At 40.8% G+C, this 14,394-nt stretch overlaps 1 protein-coding gene and 1 long non-coding RNA gene across 6 annotated transcripts in view; both read left to right on the top strand.

Moving 5' to 3' along the window:
• Positions 1–14,394, top strand: part of LOC117902417 (neurogenic protein mastermind) — an 87,280-nt gene that overhangs the window by 40,853 nt on the left and 32,033 nt on the right. The window lies entirely within an intron of this gene.
• Positions 1–14,394, top strand: part of LOC117902420 — a 45,554-nt gene that overhangs the window by 29,535 nt on the left and 1,625 nt on the right. Inside the window, exon 4 of one of the 2 annotated variants that reach the window (XR_004649396.1) lies at positions 3,079–3,124. The exons of the other annotated variant lie outside the window; for it this stretch is intronic. This is a non-coding gene — a long non-coding RNA (uncharacterized LOC117902420). Of the gene's footprint in view, positions 1–3,078; positions 3,125–14,394 lie in introns of those variants that run through there. 2 annotated transcript variants of the gene reach the window in all.

The following is a 14,394-nucleotide window of genomic DNA, read 5'->3' as shown; positions in this document are numbered from 1 at the left end:
GAGGTATAATGGAATTCAAAACTAATTTGAATGTGCTTTTACTGTTATATTCAATAGTTTAAACTAAAAAAAGCAGCCTGAAAAATGATTTGTTATGCGAAAAAATTGTCTTTTAGTAGATGGTCGAAGATGGTCGAAGGCAAGGATAAGGTCTTCAATATCCTCAAAAATTATGAAAACAATTTTATATCACACTGTAAGTTTTATGACAGCTCGTTGACGAATGACTTCATATTATTTAATTGCAAGAAGTCCCAGAAAGCTACGCGTTTGTCTCTGAGAGTATAGGGGTATACAGCTTAAGTTTGCAAGAACGCATGCGGCTGAGCTGTGTCGCAGTGACAAAAAAATACTTTTGACTGATGAGTGTAAAGTTGTATAATATGGTAAGAAATAACAAAAAGAATAGGTTTGGCGTTCACAGACATCAGATTAGTGTTCAAATTCTTGAAAAAAACGGTTTTGGGCATGTTGGGCTGATCCTTATGAGCTACAGTCCAAATGAAGTGGTACTTCCTAGCCTCCTAGTTGGAGCATTTTACAAAATTGTGTGGGCCAGCATGCTTTTTCATACATTACATTCATATTCCAGTGGAAAAAAACCGTTGAAAAGGAGCTTTCAACAAGATAATGATCCTAAATACTCAAGAAAGCTCGCCAACTGGGTGGGGAAATTGGGTTTCATCTGAAAAGATCGGCGTTTTTCGATGTTCAAATCCGTCCCTGGATCTGAATGTTATCAAAATCTTATGGGGAAATGCCAAATTCATTATAATAAATGCAATTCCGGCATCCAGAGTAAGGTTAGAGCCAGTGGTTGAAAAAGGATTGGCTAAAATCCTATTGGAGCTTGGGCAGGACCTTATTAGTTCCTTCCAGGCGGGAGTAAGGAAGTAACTAAATCAAAATTATTAAAAAACTAAATATTAAACCTCAAGAAACATGTAGAATATGAAAGATAGGTATTAACTTAAGTTTCGGTTTTTTTTTCGATTTTCAAAAAATTCACTACTATTTCATTGAACAGCACTTATCATGGGTACTTTTGCAAAGTCATGTAAATCAAGAAGATGGAATGCAATATATCCAAAATTCCTTCCGGTTCGTAATGTGTACATTCCAGGCTTTCTAAAAAGGTATCACTTGTTAAATTTGGATGATTGAAAATGTCTTAAAAATAGTTTTGAAAGTGGTGAGGTGCGGCACTACTATTTCATTGAACACAGCTGTACATATGTACATGGCGTATACGCAATGAGGAGCCTGCCGTTCGCTGGATGTTGAATTGTTTTTTGTCGAAATGAAAGAGACGTCTCTCGCGTGTGTTTGTGGATTTTATTATTAATGAAGAACGATGCGATCCAATAGATTATTATGGACAAAGTGAAGAGAAGGCCGAGGACAAATGTTTGGCTGAGCGACGACAGCTGCAATTTAGAAATTAAATTTCCCATGCAACATTAAAAAAAATACATAGGAGGGAAAGAGAACAGACTGTGATTTCCACTTCCAGAGAACTCGCAGAAAACGCCTTCGCCTTGGCCAATGCCTTCTGACTGCTGCCTGCCTTCAGTCTGCTGCTTCTGCTGCTGTTGCTGTTGCAAGTTCGGTAGAGGCGACACATGTTGTCGCATTCGCTAATATCCGGGCAAAAGAGCAGAGAACCCCGTCCACAGATAGAGATTCGTTATGCGAGATACGAGTATTTGTATCTTTTGCTTCTGCTTTTTTTTCTGCTTTGCTGCTTTTGCTAATAATTCATTATCGCTGGCGCTTTTGTATAAGTATCTGTATCTCTCGCTCTCTGGTGTATCTGTGTATCTGGTAGGTGTTGCCAGCCAGAATGAGAGCCTCCCTTCCTTTGCGCTTTTCCCTCTGCTTTCCGGTTCTCTCTGTTTTTGTTAATTAAGTGCAATAAACTGTAAAGCGAAGACAATGAACTTTTTGGCCGTCAGGGGTTGATGCGTTTTTTGTCTTAATTTTTTTTTCTTCGTAAGCGTCATAGTCGTTAGTATGACGTCATTAGCTATAATCATTTCGGTGACTGTTTTGTGAATTTTTTTCGGTAGGGAAGTTTGCTATGTGGAGCGGTCCCTACCAGGTAAAATGTCCTCTCGTGTGGCCATCACAAAAGGTGGATGCAGTCAGTAAAATTTCATTTGTATCAATTTAAATCCCTAGTATTTTTAGTTCCACTTTAACGTAATTCTTTCTATTAGTTTTGAGCTCAAGTTTGAAATGAAAGTGGAAAGTAGAAAATGGCAAATAAAATCTGTGCGTGTGGGTGGCTGGAAAATTCCGTTGTCGTTGCGTGCAAATCGAAATGTCGGCTGCAAATCTTTTGAATTAGCAAAACATCATGTTCCACTCAATATGACACGCACTGTATAATATTCTAGGCATTCTAACGATCGAAGCAAGGGTGGGGGGACTCAGCGCAGGATAACGGGACAAGGACGCATACACAAATTTACACAGTTGTTTTTGTGATTGGGGACACTTGTGGGATGCCCCTCTTGTTGCTGTATTACTGTGGAGGAGCCATGTTTCCAGTGAGCCCCTAATTTATGCCATTGACAAGCGACAAGACAGAGGCAACAGCAGCCAGCAGCAGCCTGTGGCTGCAGTCCGTGTCCTTGTCTCTGTTTGGCAGAGGATTTTCCGAAGGCCCACCTTCAACCCCATAACAATTGACACCTAATCCTGCTACTCCTACTGCGCCTCCTTCTCTTTCATTGCCAGAGGATTTCTGACGATTTCTTTAGTCTCATTGTCAAGTTGCATTTTTTATTATGGCAACATTTCTGCTGCTTCTCTTCTCTTTGCTTCTCCATTCAATGTGTCTATCACCTGTTTTTAATGATAATTTTTTATGGCTTATTGTATTTGATTACACGTGTAGGAGAGGTGTCAAGAGCCCCCCAAACAACACATCAAACAACAGTCTTTTTTCCAGTCTGTTGCTATTTGTGGGTTTCCCTTTGTTCGGTATATTGGGTTTGGTGGGTTTTCATTTCTCTGAAATTATTTATATTTATCACAAAATTAATTTTCTTTTTTTCTGTTTATTTCTTGCAGGTATGTTATCGAAAAAGATGTTAGAGACGCTTAACATATTTAGAGTAGCTTATTTAGAGGTATGTTTAATGTTGGGAAATTAATAACGGAAAAGCTACAAAGCTTTGGAAATATTCTTAAAAATGGAAGTTAGCTAGGATTCGCGGAGATTTCCTAACAAAATTAGGATTAGGATATAACACAATTGTGCTATTTGCGGGGCAGTTTTATAAGGAACTAATTTAATGGTTTGTCACAGCTAGATAGATAATATTCGGGGGAGTTTACCTGACTGATAACCCCTTAATTACGCATTGCTGTCTATCAGTGTGTCCCCCAACTGCTTTTAGCCAACTTTCTCAATGGCAAATCGAATTTTGAACCATTTTTTGGTAGAGCACCGTGGATACCCGCTTAAATCTCCTTCAAAGTTTTGTGCAATAAAGGAACAAGTTCCGCCAACATCTGTTGACTGGGGACGGCAGTCAGTTGCCAACTCCCCAAAGGGAGGGGGAGGGAGCTACCAATAGTTGGTAGCTGTTTTTATCAAAGCTATAAATCTAAAGCGGCATTTTCGTTTTCATTAAGTATTGGCAACCAGAGAGAGAGAGAGAGCTAACTTAGTTTTTGTTTCGCCCACGTACATATATGAGGATATCTCTGTCTCTCTCTCTCTATTAGTGGCGCTTATTAAAAAACTTGCTCCAAGCTCCAAGCGATGCAATAAAAGAGTTTATCCCCTTTAGAGTGGGAGATCGGAATCAGAAGAAGAGTAATGACATTATTTGTATTTACTTTGGATTTATGGCGCTCGCGAAAGTATCTTTAAAACGGGAGATAAAGAGAGATAGAATATTAGAGAAAGATAGTGCGTCCCCCCTGCTAAAACGTACCCCCTGCTATCTCACAGCCATGGTCATTCCACACTCCAAATACACGTTAGACGCTCCACATACTCCGCTTCATTCCAGCAAAACAGTCAGTTGGAGTCTCCACGTTACGCATACGTTTACCCCCTCCCATAGCCCGCTTCGTACCACTGTGTTGCTGCAATGTGTTCCACTTTGCCATCGTTCCGCGAGAACATTTCTGTGGGCAAAAACACAAAAACTGCGACGCAATTCTGACGCCTGAACTGTACAGTGGAGGACATTGACATTTTGCATTTTCGTTTCGTTAGCATTTTTCGTTCGTTTCGTACTGACTGAAAGAGAGAGAGAGAGAACAAGAACCAATGAAAGAGAGAACGAGAACCAATGAAAGAGAGAACGTACGTAAGCTGAGAACAGTTGGAATGGCCAGAACAGAACGAACACGTTGGATTATGGTTGGGGTTTCTGCCCCAGAAGCGGTTCAGTTCTACCCAAAGAACCGAACCCCAACACACACTCATTAATATTGTGATAATACGCGGGTTTCATGCCCTCACTTTTGTTGCATTTTGTTGGGGATCGTAATTTAGTGGCTGTATGTGCGTGTGTGTTAAAAATAATCTAGGAGGAATCATAATTGATCTTTAAGGATAAGTTTGACTAGGAACCAAATGATTAGGCACATATCTTTTTTTCTATGAAATCCCCCAAGAATTCCCTCTGAATCTTTATACCGCAGCAAAATGTATAATTAATTGCCTGCCTCTTTTCTTTTTATAGTAAACAAAACACAGCAATGTGGCCCCCTAATGGGGCAAGTGTGAATACAATTTAGCAAACTATAAGTATGTATATTTCTCCAGTCATTTGTTGAAAGGTCTGCTCTCCATAGCTCACCCTCGTTTGTGTGTTAATTAAAAATTCTGGATTTTTGCTCTACATAAATCTTTTGAGGCATCCCCCCCATCTTTTCATTAAAAAGTCTTTTACTTGATTGGATTGTACCATTGAGATATTTATGAATGAATGAGTGTGAAATTATATGTTGTACAACATATAATTGGCTTCATTTTGAGGGGCTCTTTGGAAACCTCACGGATTACGAATCTCTAAATTTGACTGTTTGACTGCATCAACTCTGCTATTTATGATCAGCATAATCCACGTACAATTATGACAAATCTTTGCATTTTTTTAAGGAAATTCCCCTTTACGAATATTCCCCCTGAATGACCTTCAGCGCTAGCTTAAGCGGAACTTTCGCCTAATATCCTCATTTGCATAGTGAAAGCGACACAGGGGGAGGCTCCCTGCCATTAGGTGGCCACATCATTTTCACCAGAAACACCATCTACAACCCTTTTACTTATCATGTTATTTTTTACTGCACCAAATCACCTCCTTTTTCATTTCAAGCTTTTCCTGAGGGGTAATTTCAAAGTTTTGTAGGGAAAGGAAATTTCCTTCATTTCGTGTGGAATATTTTCTGGAGGGGGGTGTTCTATTTAGATCCTAAACCACACCCAAAGTAACTTTTATTTCAGGAAAAATACCAAAATATTCATACGAGTATTTATTTATTCCAAAATCAAATATTAGGCGGTATGATTTTGATAAGTGGGTGCAGGGAGGAGGTGGTAGAGCTTTAACAAACAAGTTTTCATTCAAAGCAAGCGACAAGGTGAGATAATTAGAAGAAATTAAGAGACAGAGAGAAATGGGGAGAGAATACGAATGTGATAGAAAGACACAGAGAGTCCGATGGGGGGAGATAACAATGCAGAGAGAGCATCCCACATGGGATTGTGAGACGGGAGACCCTATCCCAACCGGCGTTTACATTTTTTTTCGTGTGCTTCTGCTGCTGCTGCTGCTTTTGCCATCATCATGAATGGCGCCTGAGATGACAATGAAACACTCACACACTCAAACACACGCGCAAAGAGAGAGAGAGACAGCGACAAAGATACAAAGCTACAAAGCCACAGAGCAGCTGTTTGGATTCACAAAGAAAAGCTTTCACCCAGTCCAAAGAAAATATTGTCGTTTTTGCCTTTGCAAAGACAAAATGACGCAAGCTACAGCGAGGCGAAAAGAGAACGAGAGAGAGCGCGCGAGAGAGCGGTCTTCTGCTGCCTGCTAATTGGAGCAAAACAAACACAAACAAAATGGCAATGGGTCGTTTCATTCCCAGAGTGTTCCCTCTACTCACTCTCTTTCTTTCAGGCAATTGTTGACGTAGTTTTTGTGTGGAGCACGTTCACTCTTCTGCCTGCCTTTGTTTTGCCCCTTATCGGAGGCATGATGAATTTAAGAATATTTGGGCAGCTAAGGAAAGGAATTACGTTATTGGATAGAAGGAGGTTCGTTGCCTTCAAATGTTTGTTTTTAAGGCTATTATATATGCACAATGGTTATCTTGTAGGGTATCAAACACTTCTATCAACAAAGCAACCCTTTTTTTGTTTGTTTCCTTTTCCTGTTGTTTCTTTCTTGCTTTGGTAGGTAGTTGGGAACGGACTCTCCACAACTGGACTGTGAAAGCGTGAGGATGGGGGGTGCGGTTCGTTGGTTGTCTCCTCCTGGTCCTTACACAACTGTAAATGTAATGTGTCAGGATTTTATGCTATGCTTTCGAGCTTTACACGGTTGCTTTTCTCCGGTTTCCTTCTCCACTCTTTCCACACTGTAATTTTCTGCCTGCATGGCTTCTGCTGTTCGCAGACTCTCCTCTGTCTCTCTCTGCTACTTTCTTATCTCTTTGAATTGATCTCTTGCTACAATTTGAAAATAATTTGTCTGCCTCTGGTCGCGACATTTTCCTCTCTCTCCACTCTCTTGTTTATTCTCTGTGCTTGGTGCTCCTCTTTTTTTGCGGTATTGTTTTGCTGCCTATTACGTCACATGGGGTCTGTTGTCATTCTCTGCTGCACTTTGTGGAATGTGTAGAACATAATTGATGCGAGAGAGATTCTTAAAGAGAGAGATATTTTCTGCTTAACGAAATGCCTGATTAAAGCTTCCAATAACATCTAATTTGGCCTTTATTAAAGCCACCTTAACTCTTTTCAACATGCAACATGCACGATAGAGGAGGGAGAGCCAGCACTGCTGGCAGCAAGGCCTCCAAAAAGCTTCTGAAGTTTAGCTTTTATCGACAGGAAACTTCATTATAAACGACATTGGCACACACGCAAACACACTCACACACATAGAGAAAGCAAGCAGACTAACGGCAAATTGCAACTCTGCCACCGGCACAGTGGGACAAAACAAGCTCCCCAACTGGTTGTGTGGTAATAGGCCGCCGCGTCTGCATTGCTGCCAGGGGCAGGTCTGCACCTACAAAAAAGAAAAACAAAGTCAAGCAGGAAAGTCAGGCTATAACAAAGGGGGCAGGGGAGAGAAAATAGCTGTGTGAAACAAATTACAAGAGGTGGAACAAGAGTGGGAGATGGTGGGGGAAGTCGTTGGTTGTGTCGTGTCTAACATTGCAACGTGACCATCGCGCGCGCGTTGCCTTTGCACTTGCAACATGTTGTTGGAGTTGCATTTTTTACCTCTCCTGCTCCACAGCACTCTCCTTGCTGCACGGGTTTCGTGTAGCTGTAAACTTGTTTGCGTTAGTGCGCAATGGTAATGGGGGGGATTTAAGGGGGCAGCAGCAAAACTGGATTAGAAGAGAGGCCTGCCACCAGCCGCCTGCCTTCATGCGTCTCCGGCAAAAATCAACAAACAAAAAAAAAACCTGAGAAAAGCTGCCAAACCAGACACGGAAACAGTGGAACGATATAGGCTTCCCTTTTTGACTGAAGGGAAATATAAGGCTAATGGCTAAAGAATGTCCCAGTGGATTTCTAAAGTGTTTTAATCCCGAAGATCTCTCTTAGACTTCTTTTTCGCATGTTATTCCTCTTTAAAGATCAAGAAACTGTCCCATCGTCCTCTGCCAAGTCGTTAATTTTTCCATTTTCCCACAATATAAAAAGGTTTACAGAATGTTTTATTTAAATTATTCACATTTACATTTAATTATGAACATAAATTCCCTTTTATTTAAATAAGCATATTCGTATATTTTTGACCTATTATGTCATTGCTCTCTCAGTAAATTTCACATGCAAATCCCCCGACAACCACTGTGCGCACGTCATCGGCTTGCAATGCATTGTGCCTTGTGCTTTGTTTCGTTATTTCTGTATTGCTTTGGGTGGTGGTGGTGGCGTGTGTTGAATGCCTTGATGCGGCATCTACGTCTACTACGGTCGTCTCCATCTCTCAATTGGGGGCTTTGCTGCTGTTGTTATTGTTATTGCTTGGTTGGTGCTGTAAAATAGGCAAAAGTAGTGAAAACTCGTTTTCATGCCATGCATTTTTTCCCACTGCACTCTACTCCTCTCCTTCGGCTTCTTCTGCTTCTTCTACGTTTGTCGGCTTTTGAAGTTTAACTACTTTTGGAGGTAAAAAATACAACTTTTTTATGGCCAACTAGGTGGTTGTTGTTGTTGCTTGTTGGCCATATCCTTTAACCCCCAACTCGTTTGGTGTCTCCACCCATTTCTATGCTGGAATATCGTCTAGGTTTTTTGTTGTTGTTAGCTGGAGAGGTATGCAACAGAGAGGAGGGCGGAGGCGAGGGTACAGTCCGTTTGAAGTCAATGTAAAGTTGCAGAGTAGGTCAGGAATGCAAACGGTTTGTTGTTGCTTGTACCCTGTATTGAGAGAGAGAGATAGACAGTGGGCATTTATGGTTTTTTAGTGATATTTGTGCAAGAATAGGAAGGAAGTTCTTTCGGAACTATTGTAGTTTTTTCTATGGGAATCGTTATTTACTTAACTAAAACTTTACGTAGATTTAAAATTTATAAGTTTATAAGTCTGTGGCGTCTAGTTTGGTTACCTACCCAAAATAGTTCTTATAGCTGCCATTGGAATCAAATTTTAATAATTCTACACTTTGTGAAAATACTCCAATCAAATGTTAGTTACAGCTGTTTAAAATGTATTTAAATGCATTTGCTGAACCAAAAATAGTCCACATCCAAATCCCTTTCAAGGGTATCAAAACCCTCGAATCCCCAAGCAGAAACAAATCTTTTTCTCTCTCTCTCTCTCTTGTTGCATTTGTTGTTGAAGTTTGCTATTAAAGCTTTTGTTGTATTAGTGTTGTTAACTGGTGCTGGTTGTTGTTGCTGCTGTTGAACAAGGCTAAAAACAAGAGAGAGACGCGCCTACTTTGCGACTGCACTTGCCACAATACATGCACTCGCACTGCTATTGTGTGTGTGTGCCTCTTACGTGTACATTCATGCATGTTTGCATTTTTGTTTCCATCTCTTTCGCTCTTCCATCCTCTCATATTCATATTTACCGTTAGAAGCCGCTAAAGTTTCTCGCGTCTGACGCTGCCAGATGACTTGGTCTTGGGGCCTCTGGGCCGGGTCGCCTCTGGGGCTCTTTAGTAGTTGTATTTTGTTAGTTAGTTTGTTAGAGACCCGCCGACTTATCGACCAGTTTTTGGTTGTTGTTATTGCCTTTGTCAGACTGTACATCTTTCACGTTTGCTGTTTTTGTAGCTGTCATGTCATAAAATTAAATTAACAACAATAAATTTATGTATGTTATTTTGAGGGCTCTTTTTTATCATTCTTTTTTCCCTGCTTTGTGTCGGAAATTTGCATGGTTATGGGTTGTGGAAATGTTTGTTGTTATTTTATGACATTGACAGTTTTGACATTTGATTTTGGGCGGGAAAGTGCAGGCAAAATAAAAATTGAAAAAAGCATTTGGATATGGAAAGTAGCAGCTATAGAAGATTTTTCCCAACTGTTGCTATCGATAATAATTCGATTATCGATTTGGCAAATGGTAACCCAAATCTTCTCCGTAATAAACTCTGCCTTCAGGGTTAAGCCAAGTCATTCAGTTTTTATTCCAACTTTATGCAGAGACCATGAGGAGGAGTACGGAGTATTTTCCGCAGACAAACCGAACTCTGAGCCATGACGACGCCGCCTCTTGTCTCTTGTCTACAGTTTGACAGGCCATTAGAGAACGAGTTTTTGCACCCATCGGATAAGTACAGTACTGTACACTACAGTGTGGGACTTAACAGTAAGCCACAATCATGCAGCCAGCCCCTTCCATTCCTCTTTGACTTGTTCTTTGGCGACAAATGGCATTAAAACATAACTGCAATGCACTCTTTGGCTCTGTATCTTTGTATCTGCTGGATCGTAATATGTAGCTGTATATTCTGATGATGATGCTGCTGCCACCGCTCGTTGGCTGTAATTAGACAAAACTAATTAATGTTGTATGTAGAATGTGTGCCATGTTCATGGCACAGCGAATAATGCTGTGCTGTGTGCCACTATGTTATTAGCATCCTCTGAGAATCCCCCCCACACACCACCACACACCGAGCTTCCACATGCCCCACTCTGGGCCGCACCGTTAGCTTGAACCTAAAAGTTATTAATTTTGCTAAGAAAAATCCATGGGGAATAGAGACTCTCCAAGATGGGGGGATTATAATGCAGAGAGAAAATTAATGCCAAGATATGATTCGTGGAACGCTATGAAGTAAGTGAATCAATCAACTGAACCGAGTCTTTTGAGAGTTTAATTGCTAAAAAAGGCATCTAAAATACACAATTCCATAAAAAAAGATTCGAAACAATCCCACATTAACTTAGATATAGCTGTACTTCAAGTGTTAGAATGTTAGATCTTTAGAGCGGTTCTTATTTCAATGATATTTGTGGCGTTCAAAGGATTATTCCACATTTCTCCAGTTACCCCTTTTATTTCTATGAATACCACATTTTGTAAGCTCAAAAACAAGTCATAAACTCTCTTCATGTCACAAAGTACAGTTGTGTTTTTGGCCATCAATTTTGCGTCTGCCAGCTCAGCTGCTGTACTCATTTTCATTTTGTATGCAATGTAATATTCCATTATCAAATAAACTAAACGATTCAAGTACGTGTGTAATTTCCCTTAAAAAACGATGCGAGGTGGGGGCTTGCGCCCCTTTAAGCCTTTCTCCTTTCCAGACAAGAAATTAGCATAAAGGGAAAAATCACTTTGTTGCAAGAGCCGAAGCCCAAGCCCAAAAGCCTTGTGTACATTTTCTTTTCACATTTTTTTTTTCTGTATCGTGGTGGCTTTCTATCTTTTTTTTCTCTGGTGCTGCTGCTTGGTTCCTCTTGTGTTATGTTTTCGGTGGAGCCTTTCGCAGCCGCATCGTCAAGTTCAAGGTTATTTGGGGCCTGCCGCCTGCCGCCTGCTGCCTGCCACTCTCTCGCTTTTGTCGCTCTCTTGACGTTTTCCTCTCGCACACGTTTCGCTTTTCCTTTCTTGCTTGGGCAGATTTTTGGGCGTGAATTTTTACGCTTCGGATTCGTCGAGGATGTCATGTGCCGGGACTTGGCTCTGGCTTTGGTGCTGACGTTCTGGGTTCGTTTCTGCTCTGCTCTGCTTTTTGGGGTGTTGTCGCAGCCCGACAGCAGACGACGACGACGACAACTCGCTTTGCCTGCCCGACTGTGAGGTTATTTACCCAAACGTAGAATTCGTTGAACTTGAATTGGTATCCCCATACACCACCCCTCCCGTAGTTTTTGGGTGGCCGTGTGGGTGACACAGTAGGCAGCTGCTCGAAATTTACAAATGCTGCTAACCTTTTTTTAGTTGGTCAAATGTGTGTGCCAACAGCCAGTGGAACGCTCAAGTTGTTTCTAGGAAAATGTACGTAAAGAAAAGAAAGGTCCTTGGCACACAGGAGTGGGGTAATATGCATGGGATTCTGTGTATGGAGAGAATTAAATTCAATTGAAATCGAAATGGAATTTATTTTTTGTGGATCAATTGGGAAAATATTTCTGGGAATTAAATTTGTTATTCCATTTGTTTGGGTTATTCTCTGATTAGATTTGGAAATATATATCTAAGGCTCTCTCCTGGCACTTAAGGACTGCCTTTTGATGCTGTTTTCTTAATTTTTGCCATCAAAATAACCTTTTTTCGGATATAGAATCCTTTTGTTTGGCATACATTATTTGCTCCTAGAAATTTCCATAGTCAATTAACTTTCCATCAAGCTTACAGCCCCTACCACGCCTGCCAAGACGCCCGATAGTCGACCACAAATTTTCATTTAATTTGACGCACAAACAATGCAGAAAATATCAAATTATTGTTTGACAGCCGCAGCCGCAAGTCCAAAAAGCTACCAAAATGTTCAGCCAATAAAAAGAACAGTTGTGAGGGTTAAGGTGTGTAGGTACTAACGACTATGCAGTTACCCCTTAGAGGGAATTTTACGATTAATTTTGGAATTAGATACATACATATGTAGATAAAGTAATGCCGAATATTACTCAAATAGCTGCAGAGCTAGCTACGAGACAGGCACCTTTGGCGTAAGCGTACTTTTGCTGTGTATGACTAAAGGGTATCAAAAAGATTACAACAAAGATTACAAAGATTGCAACAACAAAATGTGTTACGCAGCATTAAGAACAGCAACAAAATCGAAACGCTTTTTGGGACGCAGTTGAATGTCCGCAGGTCCTGAGTTCATTCACCGTTGAAACTAAAATCAAGATACAAAACAGCAGCAGCAGCAGCAGCAGAAGCGGCAGCGACGCCAGCGCTTGCATACGTAAGACGCAAGGCTAAAGGCACTGAGAAGGCGGAGACGAGTGGGAGAAGCAGCCGCAGCAGAAACGGAGAAAAAGAGCGCAGCAAAACAAAAGTAATACAACAAAATAAATAAGAACAAATGGCACAACTGTGAAACCCAGAACAAAAGCTTTTAACGCACTACTAACCAAGGAGTGGGAAAGAGAGAGATGCAGAAAGAGCGAGAACGAGAGCGAGGAGCAAATGTATGCAAATAAAATGCGTGTGCGAGGCTTTTTTGAAGTGGGTTAATATTAAAACAACAAAACCATTAAGCAAGCAACAACAAAAAGGTAAAAAAAAAATACTTTAAAGAAAACACAAAAACAATAACAAAAAACAAATTAAAAAAGGAAGATTTCGAAGGATAGAGAGTGAGAGAGAGAGTAGCATTGAATACTGGAATTAACGATTTTTCGTATATGTCCCTTCCAATCATGTTTCCCCCTTTAGTTTAGTTATTTAATATTTTAAAAATAGTATCAGATACCCCATTGTCTTGCTTCTAACTAAATAGAGAAGATTAAATAGAGAAATATAGAAATCACTTAAAGTGGAGTACTTTACTCTACTCTGCTGTCCACAAATTTACCAAACAAACCTCAAACCAGTCGCAACGCCTAAAGGCAGGCAATAAACTAGGCTCTGGGATTAGTGTGGCCTAGAAGCGGACAATCTTTTAATTTATTGGGGAGAAGTGTGATTGAAGTAAAGGCCAAATATACTCACTGGCAGCTAAAGGAAAGATCTGTGACAAGCAAATAAAGATAAAGAATATTCAACGAATCAATGTCCCCTCGCTTATGGGAATCCTTCTTGCAGGAAAGCCTTTAAGTCGTTTCTCTCGCATTTATTACCTCCAATTGAATCCAAGCCTTACACGTTTTCAGTTCTCGACTCAATTGTCCGTGTGTGTCCTGCTGTGATGGCCTGGACACGCGCAATCATAATTACACAATTACCAAAGCGACACAAACGCAATCAAACGCAAACAAAATATCAAATTTAACGCCAGAGAAGAGCAGGAAAAACCTACATACCAGAGGGGAAAAGGAAAAGCGAAATGGAGGTGGAGGTGGAGTTGGAGGGTAGCAGAGTGTTGTGTGATGAAACGCTTGCTCACATGTCAGTGATAAATGAACAATTTATTAAATCACCACGTAGCCAAATAGAAATCAAAGCAAATAGGACACATAGCCACAGACCCGGGAAGAATTAGATGGATGGATGGATGTATGGTGACACGAACGATGGGGCACGGAGAGAGAGACAGATGGAGGAGAAGTGTGGCGTAGCCTTGATTTATGGTAGCTAGCAAGTGCTTTTTAGAGAACAAACAGGAGACCCAGGGAGAAGGAGTGAGGTCTATGTGGCCATAGGTTGAACGATAGCATTTAGGCAGCGAAAGATCCATCAAAATTCGTAGCACAGCTGAACGCTAGATAATCAAATTAGGTAGAGTTATCAGTCCGACTATCAAATATCGATTAATGGCAGTTATGAACGATAATCATCTGTGATTCTTTTTGAATGCAAGCGGGGCAAATAAGAAACCCAAATAAGCCATCGATTTTCCATCCATTCGCGGAGTACTTTGAGAGAAAAGCGACAACACGCACTACACGATGATAATTAAAGCGAATCGAGGCAAACAGAAGTTGGCCAAGCTAAAACCAGTTCGAAAGAACAAGTCAATGGCTCCGTCACTCCTCCGAATTCCGCGCTCCACGTTTTCTCTTGAGGCACTTCCTCGTAGTGCTCCCCAAATGACGTCAGC

Source organism: Drosophila subobscura, chromosome U, assembly GCF_008121235.1.
Source record: "Drosophila subobscura isolate 14011-0131.10 chromosome U, UCBerk_Dsub_1.0, whole genome shotgun sequence".
NCBI lineage: Eukaryota > Metazoa > Arthropoda > Insecta > Diptera > Drosophilidae > Drosophila > Drosophila subobscura.
Note: the sequence above shows the minus strand (reverse complement) of the source record. Positions and strands in the feature narration are given on the sequence as shown.